The sequence below is a fragment of the Sciurus vulgaris genome, assembly GCF_902686455.1.
Source record: "Sciurus vulgaris genome assembly, chromosome: 4".
Taxonomy (NCBI): Eukaryota; Metazoa; Chordata; class Mammalia; order Rodentia; family Sciuridae; genus Sciurus; species Sciurus vulgaris.
In genome coordinates this window covers 164802512-164828826 of record NC_136464.1, presented here as the reverse complement: position 1 = coordinate 164828826, position 26315 = coordinate 164802512, and the positions used below count along the sequence as shown (strand labels likewise).

Sequence of the window (26315 nt, the reverse complement as noted above, 5' to 3'; positions counted from 1 at the left end):
TGATTGTGAGTACATATTTCTATCTATCTATCTATCTATCTATCTATCTATCTATCTATAATGGAGACTGTAATTTAAATGTATATCATATTGCTACATATTTAGTTATCAATATCTTGGTGTTCCAACACCACCAATATCAGTGAATATCTGTTACCTGTGAATCTATGTAAAGGTGTATTCAATTAGTTTCAAAATAGAATGTTTGATTCCTAAAAACAGGATGTGAAATTCAGATGACTCTGAAGAACATTCAGTGCTATGCACACCCAGCTCCTTACCATCATGATTGACCACTGCAGCATTACACTAGACCACCCATGTTGGAAGTGAGTTAATTTTTCAGAAAATCATGCTCTCTTACTAAGTGACAAGTCCACAGATGGGGCTTGAAACAGTATTTCAGGTAATTCAGTGAGTGGTTCTGGTTCTCTGACTGCTGGGCGAGTCATGCTTCTTGAAATTTACCAGTTGATTCAGTGGGATCTGCCATTTTATTTTACAATACAGGGCATGGGAGCAGCAGTTTATAAATTTTATCCTCACTCAAGACCCAATATCTTCAACCACTACTGTGTGATGCTTCCTTCGTGGGGCTTACCATCAGAAGGTAGCCAAAGCAAAGGAATATTTAAACATGTAATAATAGCTAATAGTGTGCTAAAACTTGTTGCACTCAGTGAAGAAACAATGAAGAATCATTCAAATTCTCCTGTGAAAGAAGTGGCAATATACCGCAGGTCTTGCTACATGGAAGCAAATTGATCTTGGTCCTTTTTTGTTTTGAAAGTTCAACAGGAAAAGAAAATATTGGTAATGTTCAAGCTTCACACATGGTCCTAGTAGTGGAAGCACACTACTCTTCCCATGACATCAGCTGTTGCTTGTACAGCAGGAACTCTTCCCTGTTTCAGCATTGATGTTCTACAGAACAGATCCCACCATCAATGATGACCCTGTTAATGGAATAGTATCCCATATGACTCTGGCCTCTCTCAATAAAATATTTTGTGAGAAGACCAAGTACATCTTCTTCTATTGTCATGGGATATTGATTCAACTGTATAATCCTGACAAGCTTTGTAAGTACGGCAGGTACCTAGAAATGCACTACACATGTACTGATAGGACCTAACATTAAGAATTTATGCATGCGTTCATCTGGTATCACATGTGTGTATGCTTGCACTGAGAAAATACTCTAAAATGTCCACATCAAGTACAGTATTTATTAAATGGCATCAATCATCGACCAAAAGATGTCACAATGCTCACAATAATTGTAGCTGCTCTTTCTTGGCCAAAAGTATTGCTATTTTGTAAATGTTGAAGGGTTTGTTTCCCAAAACCTTACTTCTCCCCAGAAATAACAGACATCTGAGCTTAAGTTCCACATGACCCCAACACAGAAATACCTGACAAACCCTAACCTGCATATTTTTTTTCTAATACACATACTTTGGAGAATAGGGTCAACAGTCCTATTCAGAGTAGTAGGACTACTGGGTATGTCCCTAGCCTTCATTTTGCTAGCATGAACTCACTGCAGGTATGAGTCTATCCCATACCCAGAACAGAAGAACAGAGGACCTGGGTTGCTTGTCTCTAAGGGACATCCCAGGATGGAACTCAAATACAACCACTGCACCATTAGCTACACTGGTGTTTCTCTTTCTCTTCTTAGAACTTGAAACTTCTCCAAAGTTGTGTGTAGGAGCCAGGGAATCACGATTTTAATTATCATACCCTCCTTGCTTGCTTCTGTATTAGATTTTCCTCGCAATCCTAACAAAGTATCACCAAGTGATTTAAAGGAAAATGCATTTTCATCTTTAAAGTGGCCATTAGTCTCAAGCTCTAGGTTCTTGTTCCGGCAGAATCCATCTCATTGGCCTCTTTCTTCATCTTTCGTAGTAGCATACCAGCACCAGCCTGCATCTTCTCCTCAGACATCTGGGCCTAGACAAAGGTTCAGAGGGCCCTTCTTCCAAGGCTCTAGATTCTAGAAATGTCAACTTCTTTTCTCCTGCTCTGTGGTTACCTAAATGTACGTCAACGATCTTTTAGCATTCACCATCCGATGTGTTTAACCAGTTACTGCTGTTGAAATAATCTTTGCTTAGTAATCGTTTATTTTCTGTTTTCTGACTTGGTGCCCCTTAACACATGATAAAGGAGGCACACAGCTCACTGTTCCCGTTCTGTGGTGCTGTTTTGACTTCAGGGCCTGCTGCCTTCTACATGTAAGATGTGCTCAGGGAAGTGTTGGCCTTGGGAGTGCCTGGCCATCCACCCAAGGCCATGTCTTTCCTTTCTCACAAATGCATTCTTATTTGCTTAAAGGAAATAAACTGGTTCTGTAACAAGTATTGGGATATCTTCACAATCAAGTGTGCTATGTATTTTATAACATGCACAAGAATAACAACTGATGTATTATCATTGCCCCATTTTTTTTTTTTTTTAAGTTTTGGTATTTTTTCTCACAATGGATAGATAAGCCACCAGTTGCCAAATTTATACTTAACTAAAAGATGATCATGATCTACATTATTTACATAATTAGTTTCAGATGTGCAACTGTTTGCTAATAAGTTCACATTCTAAAATATTCAAATATAAAGCTAAAATGGTCAAATATTTAAAAAGAAAAGCAACAAGTTTTCTTTTTTAAGTAATGTAGAAATTTAAACACAAAAGTCACATTTATGGATAAGATGTTAATTTCCCAAGTCTTTTATATTCTACTAAGTAAATGCTTTGCTATTAAAGTAACTAATTTATCTGTTAAAATACCACTTACCGACATTGACTATTTCTGAAACAGTCATAGGAGTTGTTTTGAATAAAAGCACTTCGAAGTACAATTATTAATACTGAATATGTATTCATTTGGAAAGGCATTCTATTTTAAAATACTGTGTAGAATGCAAGGTTGGCCTTTCAGCTATGATTAACTGTGGTGTAAATTGCAGGCAATAAAGTTTAATTATGCCATATTTATGCAAAATAAGGTAATTGAACATATATATAAGATATTCACATGGTAAGAAAATCAAAGTCATTAGAAATAATCTGAATTTTCATGAGATGTTAGAAATGAGAACAGAGATTTAAGTTGTCTCTTTAGTATGCAAGTCAGACATAAATCATTTTAATGAATTTGGATTAAATGTAACTTTGAGATAATTTACTTATAAGAAAATAAATACTTTATGTACACAACGCATACACACATGCATGCCCAAATTCCATTCTTCCTATTTAGATTATGTCTCTGGTCACATGTTTGTTTTTAAATCCCAAGCGACTGTAGTCTCCAGCACTATTATAAGTGAGAATTACTACAGCTTAATATTGGACTGGATAAGAGAAAGCACACAGACACCAGCAAACATCTGGGAACCTGTGACTCCTCACACAGCATAGCATAAAGGCAGACCAGAGCAAAACTTTGCTCTTAGATTACAAATTTCATTTATTCTTTGTCCTGCTTTTTCATTTCTGTCTTTGCTGAACTTCCAAGTGTCTGGCTGGATTCTTCCAACTGATATGTTTTGAGAAAATTCCTTTATAACTTAGAATCCCTTTTATCTAAGCCTAAAACACAAGTCTATTCTTCTGATACAAAATTTAATAACAGACTTCCTTCCACACCTCCCCCAACAAAAACTCCACAAAACAGCCCTACGTGCTGATTTATATATTAATTTAGTGAAAGACTTGTAAGGCCATTGATTAAAAGCACTTAAGGTTTAAATTTCTTAGAGAACAAAAGAAATGACAATAAAAATACTAATTACAAGTTCATTGTACCCTATTAATTGTTTAGCTTCCTTTAATTAGCATCTAGTCAGGGAGAACAAGGGTAACTATATTTTATTTGCCCTAGAGTCTGGCTGAATTTGTGTTAATTTTTACTTCTAATTTAAAAAATAAATGTTTTTCTCTTTAAAAACTAGCTTTATTTAAAAGAATCTTCAGCATAATAATACTATAGGAAACAAATTTACCATACACATTATTCAAAAGGCCTGCCATACATCTTTCTACCAGTAGTAGGTCTATATACTGACATTCCTTGTACAATGCACAAATAACATTAGCATTATCCAATCAAAGAATAGCCAACAATAACATGGACTGTCTTGACAGTAGAATCTTTACTTGTCTTATTACTTTAGACTGAAAAACTGCAAAGTGGAAGGCAAAGTAAAATCCAGTTTTAAATTCTAGCATGGTGTTTAGGGAAGAAGGGGATAGGATCAGAAGGGAGAAACTGTAAGAGTTAAACATCTAAAAAGAAAGAGGAGTACTGGCTTACTACCACTTACAGTAATTGTTATAAAGTATTTCAGAACAGAGAATGTAATTGATTTAACACTTGGAAGCCTTTAAACAAACTACCCGTGATTTACTATAATTTATCAGTTACCAAGACAATTGTATTTCTTTTAAAATTGTGACCTATATAAACCATATGAGGATAAAGAGCAATTTGGAGTAATCTAGTAATCTCATACTTAAACTTTGCCACAAAACAGTTCATGATCATTTAATACTAATATTTCTTTAAACCTCTCCTGTCCTCTAAATATAAATTTTTAAAAATCTTTTAATTCAAGTATCTATTTGTTTAATTTTTCCTGTCAGGAAAGTCAAGTATTATTTGGAAACAGGTTAAAGTCACCTTCTCTAGTATACTGAGAAAAATTAATGTGCTGAAAGGTCTTCATTTCAGAAAGAAAGAAAAAAACTGTGTATGTGTGTTGTGTGTGTGTGTATACATTTATATGGACATATAAATAAATATATACATATAGATATGTGCGAATCTTGAGGTACAAGATGCCAGGAAATCCCCAGCAATGTCTGAAGTACATTATACATTAACACTCTTGGTCACAGCTGATGTCCCCATCCTTTGTGCCGCAGCATGTTAGGAAATCTGTGGTAGGTTTTCAAACCACTGTTTGGAATCCATTGTTGTATGCCTGATTGATTTCTCAGTTCCTGAAGCTGGTATCTGCACCTTCCATTTACACTCTTCCTCAACTTGGTACATTTTGTTTTCTTTAGAATGTCTCTGCCAGCTCCTGTTTTATTAGCCCCAAACGGATATTACCCTTCTCCCCAACCTGGCTCAGGATCAGTAGTCTATGAATTGTTGGGAACTATATTAAAAACAAAATCTCCTACCAAGCCCAAATACCTCTCCACAAAGGGAGAAGGGAAAGAAAATACTTTATTATAGAATACGTATGAAATCAGGATGTGGTACCTATCACAGGCAGTCCCCTAAGAGACTGCAAAAGCAGAAAGACATGTCATCCTTTGGCAGAGCCAAGCAGGTTCACCTCATTACATGCTTGTTGTCAAGATCACAGAAAGCAGCTGGCAAGTAAGAGTACTCGACAACAACATTCGTCACCAATAACTCTTCCTAGATTCACCTGGTAATTGTGGCAACAATGAGTCTTAGCTTATTTGCTTTATCTAGAGGAAAAACAAACTATACATTTTATGATGGGAGGTAGTCTGCAGCTTGCAACAAGGGAGTCACCAAAGTTCCCCTCCTACTTGGCCACAGAGACCTAGAGATAGGGACATTCAACTTCCTTAAAGATTACATTTCAAGGATTATCTCCAAGCCCTTGAGAAAGTCACTCCTTGGACTTAAAACTGAAAGGAGGCTTATTTAGCTTTTACACAGATTCACATGCATTTCAGAGATCTAATTTACATTTTATCTAAAGAAGAAAAAAGAGATGGTTGGTGGAGGGTGTACCTCCAATCATCATCATCTTCTTCATCATCATCATCATCATCATTATTATTTGGTACCTTGGATTTAAAAAAATATATATTTAGAGACAGGGTCACACTGAGTTACTTAGGGCCTTGCTAAATTGCTGAGGCTGACTTTGAACTCGTGATCCTCCTGCCTCAGCCTCTGGAGCTTCTGGGATTACAGGCATGTGCCACCTTGCCCAGCCCTCCTCTTATTTTTAACTGGGAAAATTTGTTTTTTTTTTTTTTTTCTTTTCCTGTTTGTATTTACTTACGCTTGCAGCATTAGTACCATGACCTTGGCTGGCTTATTTGAGAGGAAAGGCTCAATGACAGGACCTTCATATATTTTCTGCTTTGTGAGTATTTTGGATTAATACTCTGTTTTGAATGACTAACTAATGACTGCCTAAAGGGAAAGTAAGCAAAGGGATAAAAATGCCACCCTGCAGGATACTGCTTAAGGTTCTACTTGTGAATGTCTAACCATGGAGGATGATGATGGAAGTCAGCAGAAGCTCAGAGGATGCCCCCAAGAAAGTTAATAGGGAAAAGAAAAAAAAAATCTCCCCTTTTGTAGAAGCCATAAAATCTAACCTTAAGAATGAAATGGTCAATCTATATTTTTTTAAGAGAAGAATTATGTATCAATCTCTCTTTCTTTTGTTTTCTTTTTTTAAAATTCTTTTTTATTTTTACAGACTGCATTTTGATTCATTGTACACAAATGGGGTATGACTTTTTGTTTCTGTGGATGTGCACAATGCAGATTCATACCATTCCTGTAATCACACATGTACATAGGGTAATGATATCTGTCTCATTCCACCATTTTTCATACCCTGCCCCTCCTCCCTCTCATTTTCCTCCATTCTTCTCCCACCCCCCAACCCCCCACCCCTATTATATATCATCATCCAGGAAAAACATTTGGCCTTTGGTTTTTTGGGATTGGCTTTTTTCACTTAGTCTTTCTTGATACAAGAATAATTTTTGACATCTCCTGTCTGGGACGAGTCTCTGACTAGGCCTTAGTGAGTAATTAGATCAATGAAATAGAAGCCTTTCATTTATATGAAACAGTCTTAAGAACTGTTTAGAAGCAGACTTAAGTTTTTTTTTTTTTTTAATCATTTATTTTTAAATTTTTTACAGACTACATTTTGATTCATTGCTTAAGTTTTAATGAAGCAGAGCTGGAAATGATAAAAAGAAGGGAAAATATTGAAAGAGTGTTTGGGGCTGGTCTGGTTTGCAGGGAATGGAATGAGAGGTCCGATGCAGGCCAATAAGAGCACCTGTTTATTCCATCTCCTCCCTCCAAGGTTTGCTGTTCACACACGCAACGTTCTTCTGTTTCTGAGATATAGCAATCTCATTTCTACCTTGGATCCTATACTCATTACATCCCCTGCAAGCGGATGTTCCCATCTACAACACATGGGTCAGATGTTGGCTTTTCATCCAGGCATCCCTGCAAACCACCGAAAGCAGTCTTCCTACTACTGTTCCACCAGTTTTGTGCTCTACATTTCCTTCAGAGCATAAATGGTGACCTGATACCATTCATTTTAAATTTGTTTTTTTTTCTCTTCCCTATTAACATAATTTTCAGGATGATAAAAATTTTGTACATCCTACTCACAATAAGCCTGGGAAGTATTGCCTAGAACTGAGCCTGGGTAAGAAAAAGTAATCAAAGTCATAATTTAGAAAGCTAGATACTATATTTTAAGTCCTAATAATGGGGATAGAGAATTTGACAAAACTTGTACAATTTTAATGCTTTCATCTTGTCCACATGTAAAAACTGGTTATTTCAAACATATTTCAGGACTTGCTTAACAGCACTTAATTTAACTGAATCAAGATCTCAGGAACAATCAGATGGTCTTTGTCCTCTTGGCAGACTGAAGCATTGCTATCATGAGCACACGTGGGATAACTGATTAATCCCACTTTGAAGATAGAGTGAGAAAAGATGTAAAAACCATTGGTTCTGACTTCTCTAATCATTTATAATAGTAATATTTAAGTACATGGGATAATGTAATCAAAGGCATTAGTAGACCGGAATAAGATTCATTAATTTTTAATGCAGAAAAGTCATTATTGCTTGATATGCCTCTATTTTTGGTGTAAATATTTAAAATTATGTCTTCTTTTTGCCTCAGCATTTGACAGTGTTAGACAAGTAATAAATATTCAGTAGGTATTTGTCACCAAAACAAATGAACGAATGAACAAAACAGGTTTTTATTATGAAAAAGAAACTTAAGGTTTGAAAAAGTATAAAACAAAGACAGGCATGGGATGCAAAGGGGCCATAGTTTGTGATAATGTGAATGGACTAATAAGCAGATTAAATAGTGACAAAGTTAATGACATGTACATTTTTAGTTTTATCACATTAAATTATATTGTATTAGATCAATCTAGAGTCAGTTATGTTAGAAGCAGTCAATGAGCAGGTTCCAGGCGCCAAGTTTTCCTCTGTATTTTGGACATACCAAAATAATCTGGAGAGAAGCACCCATGAGAGTTGTATTTCTAGATGTTGTATTTTTGGAGTTATATTGTGGTAACACACACGTGCACGTACACACACACACACAAGCAGTTTAACCAAATGTGCTTTAATCGAATACATTTTAAATTATTTTTAATTTATTCAGGCCAGTTCATGAAAATGGAAAATTAGAGAATCCTTCACATTCTCTGAATTGCACATATCAATCTATAAACTGTAATTCCACATATTCCCAAATTTTGATTAATAATAAGCTGTAAAAAGTTTATCCATTTGAAAACAGATATAAAAGACTAAATGGAAGCATTTTATCTGCAGGAGGTTTAAATTCCTAATGGTGTTTCTTAGCAAAGAATTTAGAAGAATGAGACTGCACTGTAGATATCATTATCTTAAAATGTTCACATGATTTAGGATAAAATTTTTATTTATTGAAACCATATTTTAGGTTGTAGCAACAATCAAAAAATGAACCTAGGAATAATCTCATGTTCTCTATTAGTCCTCTAGCAGAGTGAATCATTGCTATGAAGAGTACAATTTTGTGGAATCATTGATTTAAAAAATTGAATTAATTAAAAAGCTGCAGGAATTAGATCTTTATTATTCAAGGTTCTTTCTTTTTCATGTTTTCTGTCACTCTTTAGATATCTTTTATAAATTGATAGAGCTATATAATATTAGAACATGAAATTTCCCTTAGGGACCAATAATGAGATGCATTAATGGGTTATACTGAGTTCTGCCAAGATAAATTCTGGTCTCAGCAACCAGAGAATACACAGATCTGAATGATACCAGTAGCTTCAGGAAAAAATAAAAATATGACAATCATGATATATTCTGTGATGTACCATGGATTTGAATATCTAAAAAATGCAAACACACTAAATACCAAATTCAGGTGTGACATTCATAATCCTCCATCTATTGACTCTTTAAAACACTTAAATCATTAAATATCAACATGAAATTTTGAGATATCATCATAATTTTTACTAATATCTTCAATAATGCAAACTGAATAACAGCTAGCATTTGCTCAACACTTTATATTTATTGCATTTTATTCCTCCATATACCTTAGACCTAGAAACAGGTCCATGGCAACATTTTTCATCCCTGTTTATTACATTGAAAATTTGAAGCTTAAAGAGTTAAGAGAACTCTCAGGTCAAACATCTGGTCAGTGGGTTGCTTATTTCAAGAGACTAAGCTCTAAAGCACTGTATTTCTGTATGAAGTGGTCTGTCCAAAATTTAAGCTTTGCATTTTTCATTTGGCCAGGTTCTTCAGGTAATTAAAAATATCACATAAACACAGTCTATAATAATATATCATGTATTTACTGTGGTGCTGAGGAAGTAAATATTACTAAGACTTAATTACTAAACCCAAATAACTCTCAGACTTGGGAAGTTACACCTTGAAGCAACTGATTGGATTATACTGTGACAGATGATCACAGAGCCATAGCTAAAATACCCTATAAACAACAAACAAATAAGAGCCTAATTTTCTCTGGCACAGCAGGATTTGAACAGCTGCTTAGGCAGAGATGCACAGCATGCTTAAAGCAACATTAACATCAATGGATGTGGAGAACAGGACATTGATAGTGTACTGTGACTTCTACCTTGCCCATGTCATCCATTCCTACTGGCTGAAAATGTCTGTTGATAGCAACTCAGGACTGCCCATTTTCTCAGAGAATTGGTCCTTCATGCCTTGGCCAGATGTTCACTTCCAGAGGTTATTAGGCCAGCTCCCATCTCTGAACACTGACCTCCATTGTCTGAGCAAAACATAGGGTAGGAAGTTATTTCTCCTGGCTTGAAGATGAGCAATGTATCTGTAGTACAAATTTATTTCCTGACATCTAGGTGGTTTAATCTAATTAGTCCTCAGATGAGAACTGTTTTTTGTTTTTTGTGTTTTTTTCATTTCAGCTGGTCTCCCCTAATTCTAACTTACTTCATTTACTATGTTTTTTCTAGGAGCACTTATCTTTTCACTCATTTGAACAAGAATTTCAATCTGTCTTCACTTCTAGGAATCAAACCAAAGATACATAATGTCATAGCAGTAGAAGAGAGAGTTGAGATAGCTGGATGAAGGAGTTAGGCAAGTAACAGTCACAAATTTAAGAATTTATAAGAAGCTTTGTGTGTATGTGTGTGTGTGTGTGTGTGTGTGTGATAACATCTTTGAAAGGATCCTTTACATATCTGTTTTATCCTTCCAGTCTTACACTGGTCCAACCTGATTTAAATTTCTCACACCCAGAACTACCTACTTCACATCATGGAGATGGCTAAAACCTATTTGAATAAATGAAGAAAGATGTAGGATGCTAGATGTAACAATGATGTTGGGAAATTGCATTTACATGCCAACCTGTTTGACAAAAGATTTTAATTACACATTTTTATCAAAAGTCTCTAATATGTTTAAATACAATAAAGAATATCTGTCATGACAAACAAATTAGCTGCTTGGTCAATGTCATTATTAAAATGGAACAGAAACTGTAATAGCTCATGTCACAAAATGTGACTCAAATTCATGTAAGGAAAAAAGGGAGTTATTATATTATTTAGTTGAAAACCAAAGAATTATAATGACACCAGTTCTGTCTTAATCCAGGTGTCCTAACTATTTATCAGAAACAGCCTTTTCTGTCTATGTGGACTTTACCCCAGGATCAAATGAAGGCAGAATGGCAGTCCTCAGTTCAAATCCTACACCCTCCTAAGCATGAAGCTGGAAAAAAGAGAGCTTCCATTTCAGGGTATTATCATATGGGACAAAATATAAGTACAAGGGTTATTTCTATAAAGGAATTAAGGATAATGAATAAGCCCAGATCAAATATTTCTGCCATACAAATGGTTTGTGGTGAATCACTAAATATCGAGTCAATGCCGTAAAAGTGTACCTGGAAATGATGCTGTCTTACAGGAAAGAATTAAAATGAAAAATGTTGGACTTTAAATTTTTATAAAGGCAAATAAAGATCTTTGCCACTTTAAATGGAACATTTCTTAAGGAAACTCAAAGTAATATGTCCTTGAAATTATGTAAAAGTGTAAAATATCCACTTCGGATAACTCAGTTTTGGATACATTGATGGCAGGTTTGCCTAGAATCACTGCTTTCTTCATGAGCTCTTTGACAGTCCTGTGGTTGGGATGCATGTCTCCAGATGTCCATGTGTCAAAGGCTTGAACCCCAGGCTGACACTACCAGGAGGTGGTGAACCCTTAGGAAGTGGGGCCCAGGGGGAGGCCCTTGGGTCACTGGCAGCCTGCCCTTGACGGGATTGTGGGATCATGGTTTCTTTCTCTACTGCCATCAAGCTCCCCGACAAGAGGCCCAAAGCAATGTGTCCACTTGGCCTTGGAGAAGAACCTCAGAACTGTGAGCTACATCTTATATCTTATGACTTCATTATGTCAGGTATTTTGTTATGGTAATGGAGCTGATTAGCACAGACATTAACATTTCTATTTTAAATAAAACAATAGAAAACCGTTCAAAACCTATAGTTTAATTAGTTTTATGAAGTGAGGAATTTGTTAATCACTACCCAGTTCAAGAAATAAAATTTTGCCAAACATCTGTAACATCCCTATGTTCTATGCCAATGTTCTACAAATTTGCTTTTCTTACATAACTGGCAATAGCCAATTCTGCCTTTTAAAATCTATCTTCATATTCTTTAGAATTTTATTATGTAATGCTGTATGCATAGACACTAAAGTTTTTATTTTTATTTTATGGTATATTTTGCTTTCCAGTTTCTAATTCACTTTTAAAATCTCCTCTTATAATTTCTTTGTTGACGTGCCTGTTCCTTTCAAACTGTAGAATTTCCCATGGTTTGGGTTTTATTATTACATTTCATTATTTTTTTTTCAGTCCTGAAAATTGGCATATGGAATCAGAGGTTAGAATAAGATAGATTTTATAACTTTGTTCAGATTCGTATTTTTTATGTGAGGAGTTTAATAATATCTGATATTCTTTTTTTTGCCTTTTAAAAAATTTAATTTGAAGTAGGGTAACCTTGCCACTGAGATACATACACATTTTTTTTTTCTTTTTGAGATAAGTTCTTGCTATGTTGCTTAGGGCCTTGCTGAATAGGTGAGATTGGCCTCAAATTTGGAATCGTCCTACCTTAGCCTCCCAAGATGATTAGATTACAGGTTTGTACCACCACTCCTAGCTGATATTCCTTTTTAAATTGGTGTGTATTAGTTATGCACAATAGTGCATTTATTGTGGCATATATGTACATGTATATAACACAATTTCATCAATTTCCCTCCCCATTATCTGTCCTTACATCTCTCTGCCCTCCCCATTACCCGCTTCCTCTACGGTAATGGTCTCCTTTCTACACTCATGAAACAAATGATGTTTGTCGTTATGAATCTGACTTGTTTTGTTCAATACAACAATCTCTAGTTCCAGCTCTTTTTCTGCAATTGGTATTATTTCAATCTTCTTTATGGCTGAATAATACTCCACTGTGTACATGTAGCACATTTTGTTTATCCATTCATCTCTTGACAGACACCTAGGCTAATTACATTCCTTGCCCTTTGTAAATTGTGCCATGATAAATGTACACATGTCTGTATCTCCAAAGTATGCTGATTTTAATTCTTTCAGACAAATGCTTAGACATGGGCCTCCTGGCATTCTCTCTCTGCTTTCCAGCTTCCTTGAGCAGATCAATTTTCATCCTCCATATCTTCCACCATGACATTCTGCCTCACCCCAGCCCAGAGCAGTGAAGTCTTCCGAGCGTGCACTGAGACCTCTGAAAGTGTGAACTCAAAGTCAACTTCACTTCTTGTTCTTGCCAGGTACTTTGGTATGAGTAGCACAAAGCCAACTAGCACACATGACTCTATTACTCCTGTCTCCAAAACAAATTCTACCATCTGCCATTTAAAGAGAGGTATAATACTTCATTCCAACAATGAGAAACTTAGTTCCAGTTAGTGTTTGTTCATACTGCATATATTTTGATCTTGCTCATTTATTTTATTTATTATATAAATAATAGGTATGTCATCTAACATTTATGACCATGTTTATTACCCATTGTTTATTTACTTTGGAGATTATTATATAACACTTTGATATTTAGAAAGTGAATGTCTAGTTAATAATTATTAAATTTTCTCCTAAATCACATAATGACTTATCTTAATAGATTATGTGCCTAACATTTTTTAATACTGCTTATTGTAAAATAAATTTGAACAGATTAAGATATCTGAATTTTCTACAACTGGATTAAGGTTATAGAACCCAAACTCTATCATACCGTTTTTGTTTAAAAGATATTTAGTGATTTTTTAAAATTCTTAATTTACTGGAGTTTAAAATGGAATAAATTACAATTTTAATCTCATCAACTATGCAGTTATATCTTTAATATAGCTAACTTTCAATATAGTCTAAGCTTTTCTTGAATATAAAAGGTTTAGTATGATTTGAAGTAATGAAATAATATACCAAAAATTATATTTTCCAGTAATTCTTCTTTGCTTCAGTCCTGGTTATTTGCTTTCATTATACTTGACATAAATGTTAATATTGTTGCCTTTCAGGTGAATTAAGTCTGTAGGTAGCCTGAATCTGTCAAATGATTTTGGTAAGAAGTAGGTTTCAGCAAGTGTTTTTTTCCTTTCTAATTCTTTTCAGCAGATGCTTCTAAAATCATAAAATAAATCCCTGCAGATAATTAATCACAGTGGGAATTTAAGACATAATTACTAGAAGATTCATATTGATATTTTAAAATAGTATCACTTAGTTTCAAAATATATCCTGTCTCAACACTTACTTGGTCTGATTTGTAAATATACATACCTATGGCATCTTGTGTGAAAAACATGAAGTCAAGTTTAAATTTTATTTTAATTATGTATGTGCATCTGCAAGGTCTATTATGCAAAAGAACATGCACTAAATTTAGATAGTTTAAGGAATGACTTTAAAGAAGTGATAAGTGTTGCTAAGTAGATATTTTTGATTCTGAAATATCCAAATAATATTTTATTATCAAATATACTTAAATATATTTTCATCGTTTCCCTATTTTATGTTGGTGGTTTTCAAAATATATATTTTATTTCAAATGAATCTTCTTTGTGTAGAATATTGCCAGCTAATGAATACAGGGAGAACAATCTCAGTAGCAAAATCATGTCTCTATAAATGCTAATAAAATGATTGGTTTAAGAAAAGAACACGAATGAATGCCAAAATACCTAGGTCAAATATTGATGAGAAAATAGTTCTTCCTATTTTGCCAAAATTCAATCTTAGATTATTTACTGATTGTAGGAAGAAAAGCAATGTTAGCAATTAGGAATCATATTCCAGCCCCTGAAGATACTAACAAAGTCAACTTCACTGATGATGAAACAACCAGATATTTTACACATCCTGTGTGATATAACAGGAAGTACCCCATATACTAATGTGATTTTGCAAATGACCAATGGGAAATTAATTTTCAGTTTATAGAATATGTGGAGGGCAGAGGAAATATTCTAAACAACAGGAGCATACAACAAGAGAGATCAGAATGCCCGAAATTCTATAATACAACTTTAACCATATAAATGGCCTGAAAAAGCAGGTGGGAATGATGCTCAAAATTAAAAGAAGATCAGGAGATACAAACTCTAAATGTTCTGTGTGTACATCAATGAATATATAGTGACTGTCACAAAAAAAGAAAAAAGAATGTGTGTGAGTGAGTGTGCTGTGTAAACCAGAAAAAATGCATGAATATGGACTGGGTATTAAATGAAGTTATCAAATTACTGTTGCAAATGTTGTTAGAATTAATAATGTTATTTTGATGATCTCAGAAAACAGCTATACTTTTATAGAGGCCTAGTCAATTATTGTGGGCAAATGTCATGATATCAGAGGCATGCTTTATAAAACCTTAACAAAAAATATAGAAAATGCAAATGCTTAAGGCAAAAATGCTAAATTTCACATTAAATCAAATATATGAAGATCAATTATAATGTGATCTCTACATTATGTACTTACTTTAAATTTTTAAAGTAGAAAGCAAAATACACACTAAAACAATGACAAATCCACATATTTCCCTGAAAGCTCGTTTTCTCACACTTTTTTCAAGTTTTTCTTCTAGTTTTACATTGAAAGTTAACAAATAAAAACAGTGTATAAATATTATAGCGAAAGAAAGAAAATATTTTATCTTTCTTTTGATTAGGTCATTTCAGTGACGTCAGCCTTAAAATGGAAGAGTGGGATTATGAGCCTGCCACCTAAAGAATATTGATTTCCATTGATACAGAAAAACCAGATTTAAGGTGTTGGACTAGTAATAGACATGGAATGCAAAATGAAATGAGTTCTCAATTTTTAAATATCACTGTGTGTGGCTTGTGTTTGTCTTGGAGAGTAAATGAATAGACACATGTAAAGTGCTTATAATGTGCCTGTACTTAATGAACAATAAAAATATTAAGTGGTACCGTTTTATTGTCATTCGTTATCTGTATGGACAATTTTCTATAGCAGCTGAAGTAAAAGAAGTCCAAATAAATTATAGACTTATATGTGAATGAACTGAAAGAGTGTTTTGGAAAGCTGGTATAAAAAGTGCCATTCATCAATAAAATAGAAGTCTGCTTTTTTGTTCAGACAAATACAAAATGAAAATAATTAGAAAATAAATAAAAATAGATAAAACTTTGCTATTAGTCACTGATGCTGGCTTACACTTCCCAAAACACCCTTAAATTTCTAGGAATATGCTTTGGTTAATAAGGCTTTAAAATGTACATGCATTTAACTAAAGTATATTTCTCAAATAATATTTTAAGTTTTTTTGGTTAAGATAAATAATTACAATTCTAACCAATCTTTGTATTAAGAAAGTATTTCATGTAGATTTCTCTTTGTATTATTACTATCAATTTTCTAAATATAAGATTATCTAAACCCAGATCAAATCATGTATCTAGAAGGTATGTATCATAACAATTTTTCCAATAGTTTGGTAATGCTATAGTCTCTGACTTCACTTCCCAACTTTGGCAGACATTGACAGTCTTGGCTTATTAAGTTAATGTATATTGTTTTCTGTAGGTATTGAGTCTCACACGACCTTCACAGTTATCTTATTTCATGTGAAATCATCTCCCTTTTTTTGATAGTGAAAGCCTTTTTCATTCCAAGCATGCTAGGTTTATCCTTGCTCTGACATTCTTCTCTTCTGCCCCAATGTATGTATTATTTCAATCAATTTCTAGTGTACACTCAGAAGTCAATTTGCATCATCACAGTTTGCCAGATCTTCCTTTCACCCGATACTCTATATAATAACACTTCCTGAGCAAGTAATTTAAAGCTTATCAGAGTGTTGAGGGAAGGACATTAAGTTCTTCTTCCCACATTTGCATGTCTCCACTCTTCCCACGGAGATCATCATTATAGAAAATATTTATTTCCCCTTTGTAGCCTTTTCTACTCTTTTCTCCAAGGTAACACAAAATATACATTTTAATATATGAGAACTTGCCATCTTTAGGGTGACATTTCCAGAGGAAATTTATTTCTTCCTTCCTTCCTCCTTCCTTCCTTCCTTCCTCCTTCCTTCCTTCCTTCCTTCCTTCCTTCCTTCCTTCCTTCCTTCCTTCCTTCCTTCCTTCCTTCCTTCCTTCCTTCCTTCCTGCCTTCCTTCCTTCCTTCCTTCTTTCCTTATTTCCTTTAAAACTTCATAGAGCTCTGGTCCAGTTGCCTGACCCTCCTGGGAAAGCCTTCTGGAGGTACTTGGGGGAGATAAACAACTATCTTTCTTGACTATCAATAACTAGGCACATAATTTGATTTTGAGGTGGAAAGTAGTAACCCAAGCCATATTCTACATTTCTGTCCTTATTAGAGGGCCATTGATAAAGCTTATACATTTTTATTGCTTCAGACTTTTACGTGTCTTTTTTCAACTATAACCTAAAAGGGACAAAATTGTTTGTCAGATTTATGATTTAATGGATTATATATATGTACACCTATATAATATTCATTATATACACATATACCTATAAGTTTGCATGTATATAGCCTTCATTATATGTATAAGTATATATGTATATGAATATGTATACATGTGAAATCTTCTAAGGAAAACTATAGATCCATTTTTCTCCTTTAGTCTTACAACTGACATGTAGTGAGTATTAAATAAATGTGTGAGGTTGGTAGAAATACATTCCATTTTCCAATGATAAGGAATCCTATAACTGCATTTATTAGGCATTTATGCTGTTAAATTTAACATGGGTGAGATATAATTATTACAATACAGAATTTCAGTCAATTTTCTCTATAGTAAATTTCTTGTCCTGTGTAGTAGCAGGTATAAATTTACTTCATTTAGTCACATTGCAAAGAATTGTAGTGTTAAATAAAATAGTACATGAAAATTTCTAGTATTACGTCTCATGCAGAATAACTGGTGTGAAGTTTGGGAATTTCTATACCTCCAAATCTCCAATCAATAATTCACTTAGGAAATTTCTGTAATTTCTCACACAATTTTTGATATATATTCTATTGTTATTGTTATGATTAATTATAGGCATAAGATAGTTAATTTCTTAAATTCTACATCTAGTACCACGCACTTCTATAGTCTACTCTCTTGATCTTTGTACTATACAATGCTTAATAAACATTCACTCTTTTTTTTTAATTTAGGTTCAAGCTTTACGTTAAGTTCTGATCATCCATAGATAAGCAGAAAATGATGATATTCAGATAAAGAAAAAGAAGATATAAGGAAAAAAGTTGTACAACATTTTTTGTATCCATTGAATCCATTGAATTTGGTATTGGTAGAGGAAGAAAACATACAATTTCCCCAAAGTTGTATTATATTGCAGATTTTTTCATATTCAATTCTAGGTACTAAAATTCTAGTTATGGTATGTATTAATATTCCAATTTCAACTTAAAGTACTAACGATATTGTGTTCATTTCATCCTCAAAATAGATGCATATTTTTATTGTAACAAGGTTTTATTTTTTAATTGTGTCCATGTTATATGAAATGGTCACAACATGATAAGATGACAAGAGAGAATTGTTCTAAGGTAATTTTAAATGCATGCTCACACAGATTTTTAACACTGTAAAATTACTCTCTCTCTCTCTTTAACTTCTTTAACTTACATGATTTTTTGTATTCTTAGAAAAATTTCTAGAGTTTTAAATTGTGGAAGAATTTTATCACATCAACTTATAATTCACTGAACTTACCAGTATCAGGTGTAGGGGTTTACTGGTAAGAGACTGAAGACAGAGCAAGTTCCATGAAAGATTCAACTCTTATTGACTGATATAAGCCCTGTTTTGTTAATAAGGACACTCATCAATTTTGCAAAACCAAGGATTAAGATAAAAGCTGGCCATTATAATTATATTTTAAGAAGAAATCCATAGGCTAGTAAAGGCAATACCCTATTATTGGTTCCATCTGTACTCCGATGCACTGTTGAGAATAAATTTTGGCAAATATGTGTCAATAGTAATAAATAAGGTAAAGAAGTCAAATATGTTTAATTATAGAATCCTAAGTCAAAGGCTTTCTGGGAAATTTATAAAACATGAAGCAAAAATGTAAAACTATTGAATCCTAAGTATATGGCTACCTTCAAAACGTCAAGTACATTATTTTTAATTGAGTTCAAACTGTTGTTATAGAATGAATACATGTATTTGTCATAATGAAAAAGGTTTCAGAAATTAAATTAATTTTTCTGGAAGATTTTTTACAAAGTAAAGGTAAGGAACATGAGCAATAATGTGAAAAGAAATACTTAGCTATACACAGTATACCATTTAGGATTTCTGCAGAACACAAAGTACTGAGTAAACTAGTGAACAGACTTTACTTGTGATGAGACCATAAAATCCCAGATCTGAATTTTTTCCTGGAATAAACACAGAAACATTCATCTCAGTTTCAGGTGTTTTACTTTCTTTTCTTTTCTTTTTATAGTGGCAAGATTAATGGGTGAGTTTAAATATACCAAGATATGTTACATGATATAACTTGGTAGGGGAGAGATTTGAAGCATTAGCTAATAAAATCTCACCATGATATTTCCCCACTGTATGGCTTAAATTTTTTTCTTGACTATACAGAACAAATAACTAATGCCAATTAGTGTTTGATTTTAAAAATATGTTACTGATAGGTTGGCAGAGAAGAAAACCTAGAACATAAATTCATTAATGGATTTCAATGCTAATAAACTTGAACTCCCCACCCAGTAGAGGCTCTACTAGATTTGTCAAATTGCCAAAAGATGTGTACAGCGTCCCCTCATGTATAAACATCAAAGCCAATGTTTGTTTCAGCCATGGAGAATGAACTCAAAGGAAAATGTCAAGAGCAGGTAGTTATACAATTGATGATCCTGCAAAGACGTTTTTTGCAATTAATATTTATTGACCCTTTCTAGATTAAAAGTAACCTGTGCACACATGAGGAAATAGCAGGGAACAAAAAGAGTGGATGCCCATATTCCAAGTCTCTTGGAACTCTCTTATAGAAGCATTTCCTCACTTTGATTCTGGTTATCCGCACATGTCTACACTCAATAGCCTCATTAAGACATTATTAGGTTGTTTTAAGTTGAGAGTAAGAGCAAACTGTTGGACAAAACAGTGGTTTCAAGAAAAAGCCCAACTAACATTGCTAGCTAACAAGCTTGAAAACTGAGGGACCTTCTTTAAATGATATTTCTCAACAAGGCAAAATACATTCCATATATACCATAGCTAGAGTCGATAAGGAATGTCAATAGTTCACTTGGGGAATGTACTTAGAGGTCACAGAAAAACAAAGTGATCTCCTGACCACAATACCGTGGACTTTTAAAACATACATATCCCCAAAATTTTGAAGCAAAAAATAAAACTGTGTGTGTGAGGGGGTATCATTTAATCTTTAACTAAATTTATTCAAGTTTAAGCCAAAGTGAGGATGCTTAAATGTTTATAGTTACCTTCAAGGGAAGTAAAACAAGATGAAATTAGGAAACAACTAAGTCATTAACAAAGACTTTGAAGAAATGATTTTAATTCTTTTTTAAAATCAGAATTTTATTAAGATAATTTAGAATTTATTTAATGACATTGTTTATATATTATATTCTATGTGCACATACCATGTTTTATGCCAGACATATATGAAATTCCTTATGTAATCCTCCTTATAGTTCTACAAATTTCATATAATTGTCCTATTTCATTAAAGAGGGAACTGAGGCTTAGGGGTTAAGCAATTTGACCAAGGTCATGCTACTAGTCCATGGTAGAGTCAAACAAGAAGAATATACTGAAAAAAAGAACAAATCAGCTGTAACAAGAACTGTATGAAACTGTAGGGAGAACTACCATAAAATCACTACTTACAATGAGAATTTAGCTTAATAGTATCTTCCTTTTCAAAAAAAGGTATATTTTGTGGTAAAAATATGTAATATGAGAGAGACCTTTTCACGAAATTCTGAAGTATAGAATGTATCATCATTGACTTCATGTACTATGTTGTTGAGGAGATTTTTAGCGCTTTTTCATCTTGCTTTGCTTAAACTTGATGCCTGTTAAGTAATAACACTCTGTTTCTCTCTCCCTCTAGGCCCTGGAAATCGCCATTCAAATCTGTGATTCCGTACATTTGACTACTTTAGTTACCTCACATACCTGCAATCATGCAGTATTTGTCTTCTTGGGCCTAGCTTCTTTTCTTACTATGATGTCCTTAATGTTTACCCATGCTACCTAGTGCAGAATTTCCTTTATTTTCAGGCTGAATAGTCTTCTATTGTATGGATACACTAGATTTTCTTTACCCATTTATCTGTAGATGGGCATCTGCTGATTGGCTATTATGGATTGCACTGGCAAGAGCATGGGGGTGCTAGTATTTTATACAAATAGTCAGAAATGGGATTGCTGGATCATAACCTTTAAATGTTCATGATTTAAAATGACCCTGAAATTACTTATTTCAATCCTAAAATATTATTAAAATATATTATTTGCTTATGTATTACACAGAATATATAACAACATAGATATTTAGACATATATTCCTTGTATGTGCTCTTGAAACTTTTAAGGATCGTATTTCTTTGATAAGTAGGTCACAAAAGACCATATTATTTGTGGCTTGTTTTCATGAAATATTCTTATACTTGTGCTACAATAAATCCTGAGTAAGTTAAAACCAATATAGAGAAATGCAACCCTTTAAAATATAAAGTAAAACATGTTTTATATAGAAAAGATTATAGTACATTCAAGTCACACATGCTATTGACTTAGAATAAATAATAGTAGTAAAAATGGTAGCAACTGTTTAATTCCTGGCTTTATCAACATCTGTTGAAGCTATATTTAGCATGTGATAACAGTAGCCTCAATACCCTTTTAGACTCCTCTCTGGGATGACATTGACATTATGCATGACTATTTCTTAAAGCATCTTTGGACATGAAAATATGTTCATTTTGCTGCCTTTGTTTCCATCTTTGCTTCTATTTTTATGTTTGCTATAGACCTATCTTTTAATTCATAGACCCTTTCTTTGGAAATATTAGATCAATTTTTCAGGTTTATCTAACTTTTTAAAAAAATTTCAAAATACTGTGATTTCTTATTTCAGTTTTACAATTTTCATTTGGTTCCTTTTTATATTTTCTATTTTCCCCTTAAGGTTTGCAGTCTGGGTAGCTATAATGAGCATTGTTTCTTTAAATCATCAAATACATTTCCAATAGCTCTTCTAGAACATAGCTAATTTCAAATTAAAGATACATTTTTACTGGTTGTTTTTGATCTATCTTATGTTTCATATTTTTCTACTTATTTGTTGTAGCATGTTTTTAAAGTATACAGTGGTCATTGGAAATCTCATGTTGATAAGAGATTGGATTATGTTGTTCTCCCTCAGAATTGTTACATGTTTTTATTCATATGGTAATTAATTCATTCACTGCTCTAAATGATATTTTGAAAGCTTGTTAGGGCGTGTCTAGAGGAAACCTTATTCTGGAGCAAGATTAGTGCATTTCAACAGTGTAGTCTTTTTGTAGTCTCAGTTGCTTTGGTGAATATTTAGTGAAATCTCTCAGCTCTGAATCGTTGCAACTTCCAGGTTGATTAGTGTGAACTCTAGGAAGTCCATTCACCTCGCAGTCCTCCAGTATTTGATTCTTCCAGGTTCTGCAGTGCCTCATCCTGTACACACACAGCTTTAGGTCACTTAGTGAGATGCCTATGCAGACTTCTAGTGATCTTAATCTTTGGTGTCTTATCTCCAGAATTCTGATTTGTAGATTTCAGACACTGTTCCAAATTCTGATATATGTTTTTTGTGCCAGTGAGATTGCTTATCTCTGTTAGTATTTTGCTTCACTGTGCAATCATATGAAATAGGCTGTAAGGTAGAAATTCTGGTACCTCAGATTATATGTTTCCCTTATAAAATGGATCTCAGACTAGTGATGTTTTCCTCCAAAGTCTGAAAATAGTTATTTTATATAATAAGTATAGTGTTATCATTTTTTATGGTGGTAGGACAAATCCTGATGCTTCTTTTTCCATCATGTCTAGAACTAGCACTACTCAAGCTATTAAACTGTGTAAAACAAAGGAACAGAAAAAAATCACTTCACATATCTCTCGTTTCCAGAATCTACGCTTTTCTTCCTGTGACACTTCATTTCACTTACTTTTGTCCAGGCCAGGTTATAGCCTCTCTCAGGAAAACCTTTATGTCCTTGATTTCCTCTGATGCTTTCTGTGATCACTCCATCTTATTTTATATGCAATTTCGTATATCCTTTGCTTTACAACCTATTTTGAAACACCCTCATACTTCTGTTGCTATGGCTATCCTACTTTACTTAACTAAAACACACGATTCAAATTCCTCTAATATGCTTAGGTGGTTATAATAATATCCCCTTTTATGAGAAGTAATTATACTTTATATTTATCTGTTTTCCCTCAATAACTACAGGTACAATATTCATATATTACCTGACCAAGATACTTACTGATTAAAATGAATTTCTGTAATCTTGAGACATTTTAACCATCAAAAAAATAGTTTTGTCATTACCTAGTGTTCTATTATTTCCAGCATCATTAAATAACCATTAGATAAAGACATTATTTTAGGTATGTTAGGAAATTATTAAACTAAATATTTCTGTTTTTAAGCTATGGAAACTGAGACTAAAAAGGTTTGACAGTATTAAGGACCACAGAACTACTTATTGACAGAACTAAAGTCCAAACACCAATTTTCCAACTTCTAGTTAAAAGCTCTTTGTACTTTACAGACTGAGTGGGACCTTTATAAATAATTTATAAAGAAACAGGATATTTTTAAATCTCAGTTCAAGGAAAGTACATAAATCATTTGAAATTGCTATAAAGATAGAACAGAAAATCATTTTCTGAATTTCTTTTATAACAATTTTATTGAACAGTTCAAACTCTGGGCTTATACATAAAAACAAAAATAAAAATAATTTTATTTTTCTCCACTCATCCCCACTTGACTGTGGATATTTTTCGCCCTTACTGTGTGGATCTCATAAAAGAACTCATCAATATTTTAGAGAAATACTCTAATTTTCTCAATGTTCTTGGTTGCTTTTAAAAACCTCAGTTGATTCTAGTTCTGTATGCTTTTCTCAAATTCAATTCAAGTATGATCCCTTCTCCACTCGTGACTGATAGATATGGTCTGTTCTCAGTTCCTTGTCTCACTTCCTGGGCTTTGAGAAGTGTGTGTATCACCTCTACCTGAGACATCTCTCCCCACCTTCATTCCCTGGGTCAATGGATGCTGCTGACAAAGAAGGAAAGGAAAACAATTGGGTTTCTCTCCGTTATCTCTAACTTATTATGTCCATTTTCAGTTGATTGTGAGAACATGGCTGGCTCTATCCTCTCTGGACAGAAGACAAGCAATCCCTGACTGGCATCTGGGAACGATCTTGACATTGACTGGCATCTGGGAAGGATCTTGACATTCCCTGGTAGAAGCTGTAAGGGCCTCTGACTTTGCTCCTTCCTGTGCTTCAGCATCTACACCCACATTCTGCCAAGACTCTGACTCTTCACGTGGATGGGCTATCAGCAAGAAGTAACACTAACACAACCCTAGAAAAATTATGAGGACAAAATCATTGAACATGCAGCATGCAGCATATAAAAGAATCCCTCCACAAATTAGTTTAACCTCAAATATTTACAAACTAGGTTTTTCAGTAATAGTCTAAGATAAACATAAAATTGGTGTAGTGGTCTCCAAAGTAACACAACTTTCTTGAATCTGAATAAAAACCAGTCTCCACAAAGAGAGAACTCTACCTCTTTAACCTTTTAAATTAAATTTTAATTTAAAATAAAATGCTCCTTTTATAACATCGTTTTCATTAAAAAATTTTTATGATTATTTTAAATTTGACTTTGCTGACATATTATTCCTTGTATTTATTCACAGGTTTCATGGAAACACAATAAAGCAGAAATTCTTAGGTAAATATAGTCAGTGTAGCTCTTCACTCTTCATCTATCTCAAGGGAACAATCAGGACTGCTTCCTAGATACTTAGGTGTATTCTTTTCTTTCTGTTTTGACTGTTTACTGCATTATTAATGCTCAGTATCCATGACTGAATTACGTATGTCTTTGCTGTCCACCATACCTGCCATCCCCTGGAGGACATTGTGAAGCTCTGTTAATTATTGTTCATATGAAATTGATTAATCTAGTAACAGGGATCCCCTTGATTTAATACTGCATTTTGTTTTTCATCCCAGGGAGGACTTAAACACGTAGAGCAATTTGATATTACTAATAATGGAAATGATCTCCTTTTGTTTTTTCAAAAATTGTCATTTCCATCACAAATTCTAGATAAAAGTCTCTTGAGTTAGACACCATATATTTATTTTCCAAGTTGAGTATTTTTGCTTCCTGACATTAATGATATCTATCTTCTACAATATCTTCATCTACCGATTTATTGATGTCTTTCTTTCATTTTTTCTCCTTTTCTTTTTCTTTTTGAGAATTTGTTTTCTGTCCTATCTATCTGTCTATCTAGCTTTGTTCCTCAGTCTTGGGTCACTGTGGCCAAAAGACCTGACAAGAACAACTAATGAGGGAAAATTTATTTGACTCATGGTGCAGAGGTTTATTTCGTGGTTGGCTGGCTGCACTGCTCTGTACCCAGTGCAAGGCAGCACATATGGAGCAAGGGTATGGTGGAGGGAAGCTGCTCTCCTTGTGGCAACCAGGAAGAAGAGAGTGAGAGAAGCGGAAAGGGGCGGCAGCAAAGAACCACCGTTCCAGGGCAAGCCCCCAGGGACCCACCTCCTCCAGCCGTGCCCCACCTGTCCACAGTTAGCACCCAGCCAGTCCATTCAAACCAGGATGGACGGATGAGCAATATTATTATTGCTATTATTATTTATCTATCCAGTTGGCCTATTTATCTCCCTCCTATCTATAATTAATACATCTAGCCAAAGTAGATATTGCCCTGGTGGCATTTTTTTTAATTAAAAAATGATTCCCTTTCCTCATGCTGCAATCAGGAGTATCACTGGAGAATACCAAACTACGAATTCAAGGTTGAGCAGAAACTAAGCTAAGGTACTGGTAATATAAAGAAAGCAATCTGTATAACTCTAAAGGGTGAAGAATCCTATGTATTATAACAACAAAAGAATGCCAAGAGTCCATTCCTTGGATTTGATTTTCTTTTTTTTGGTCAGAGACGTGAAATGAGGAGATGATACACTGTTTTCATTGAAACCTTTGATGATCTTGTATAATAGAATTAATAAAGAGATTTTTATCATGTTTTCTTTTTTAATTTCC

General features: G+C 33.7%; 1 protein-coding gene across 3 annotated transcripts in view; it reads left to right on the top strand.

The window, feature by feature from the left end:
• Window positions 1-25721, top strand: part of LOC306660144 (uncharacterized protein) — a 249901-nt gene extending 224180 nt beyond the window's left edge. For 2 of the 3 annotated variants that reach the window (XR_013763562.1, XR_013763564.1), the window contains 2 exons: window positions 24931-24965; window positions 25537-25721. The gene's annotated coding sequence lies outside the window, so the exon portion shown is untranslated. Of the gene's footprint in view, window positions 1-21045; window positions 21079-24930; window positions 24966-25536 lie in introns of all 3 variants that reach the window. The other variant, XR_013763563.1, reaches the window with a different exon arrangement.
• Window positions 25722-26315: the final 594 nt, after the last annotated feature.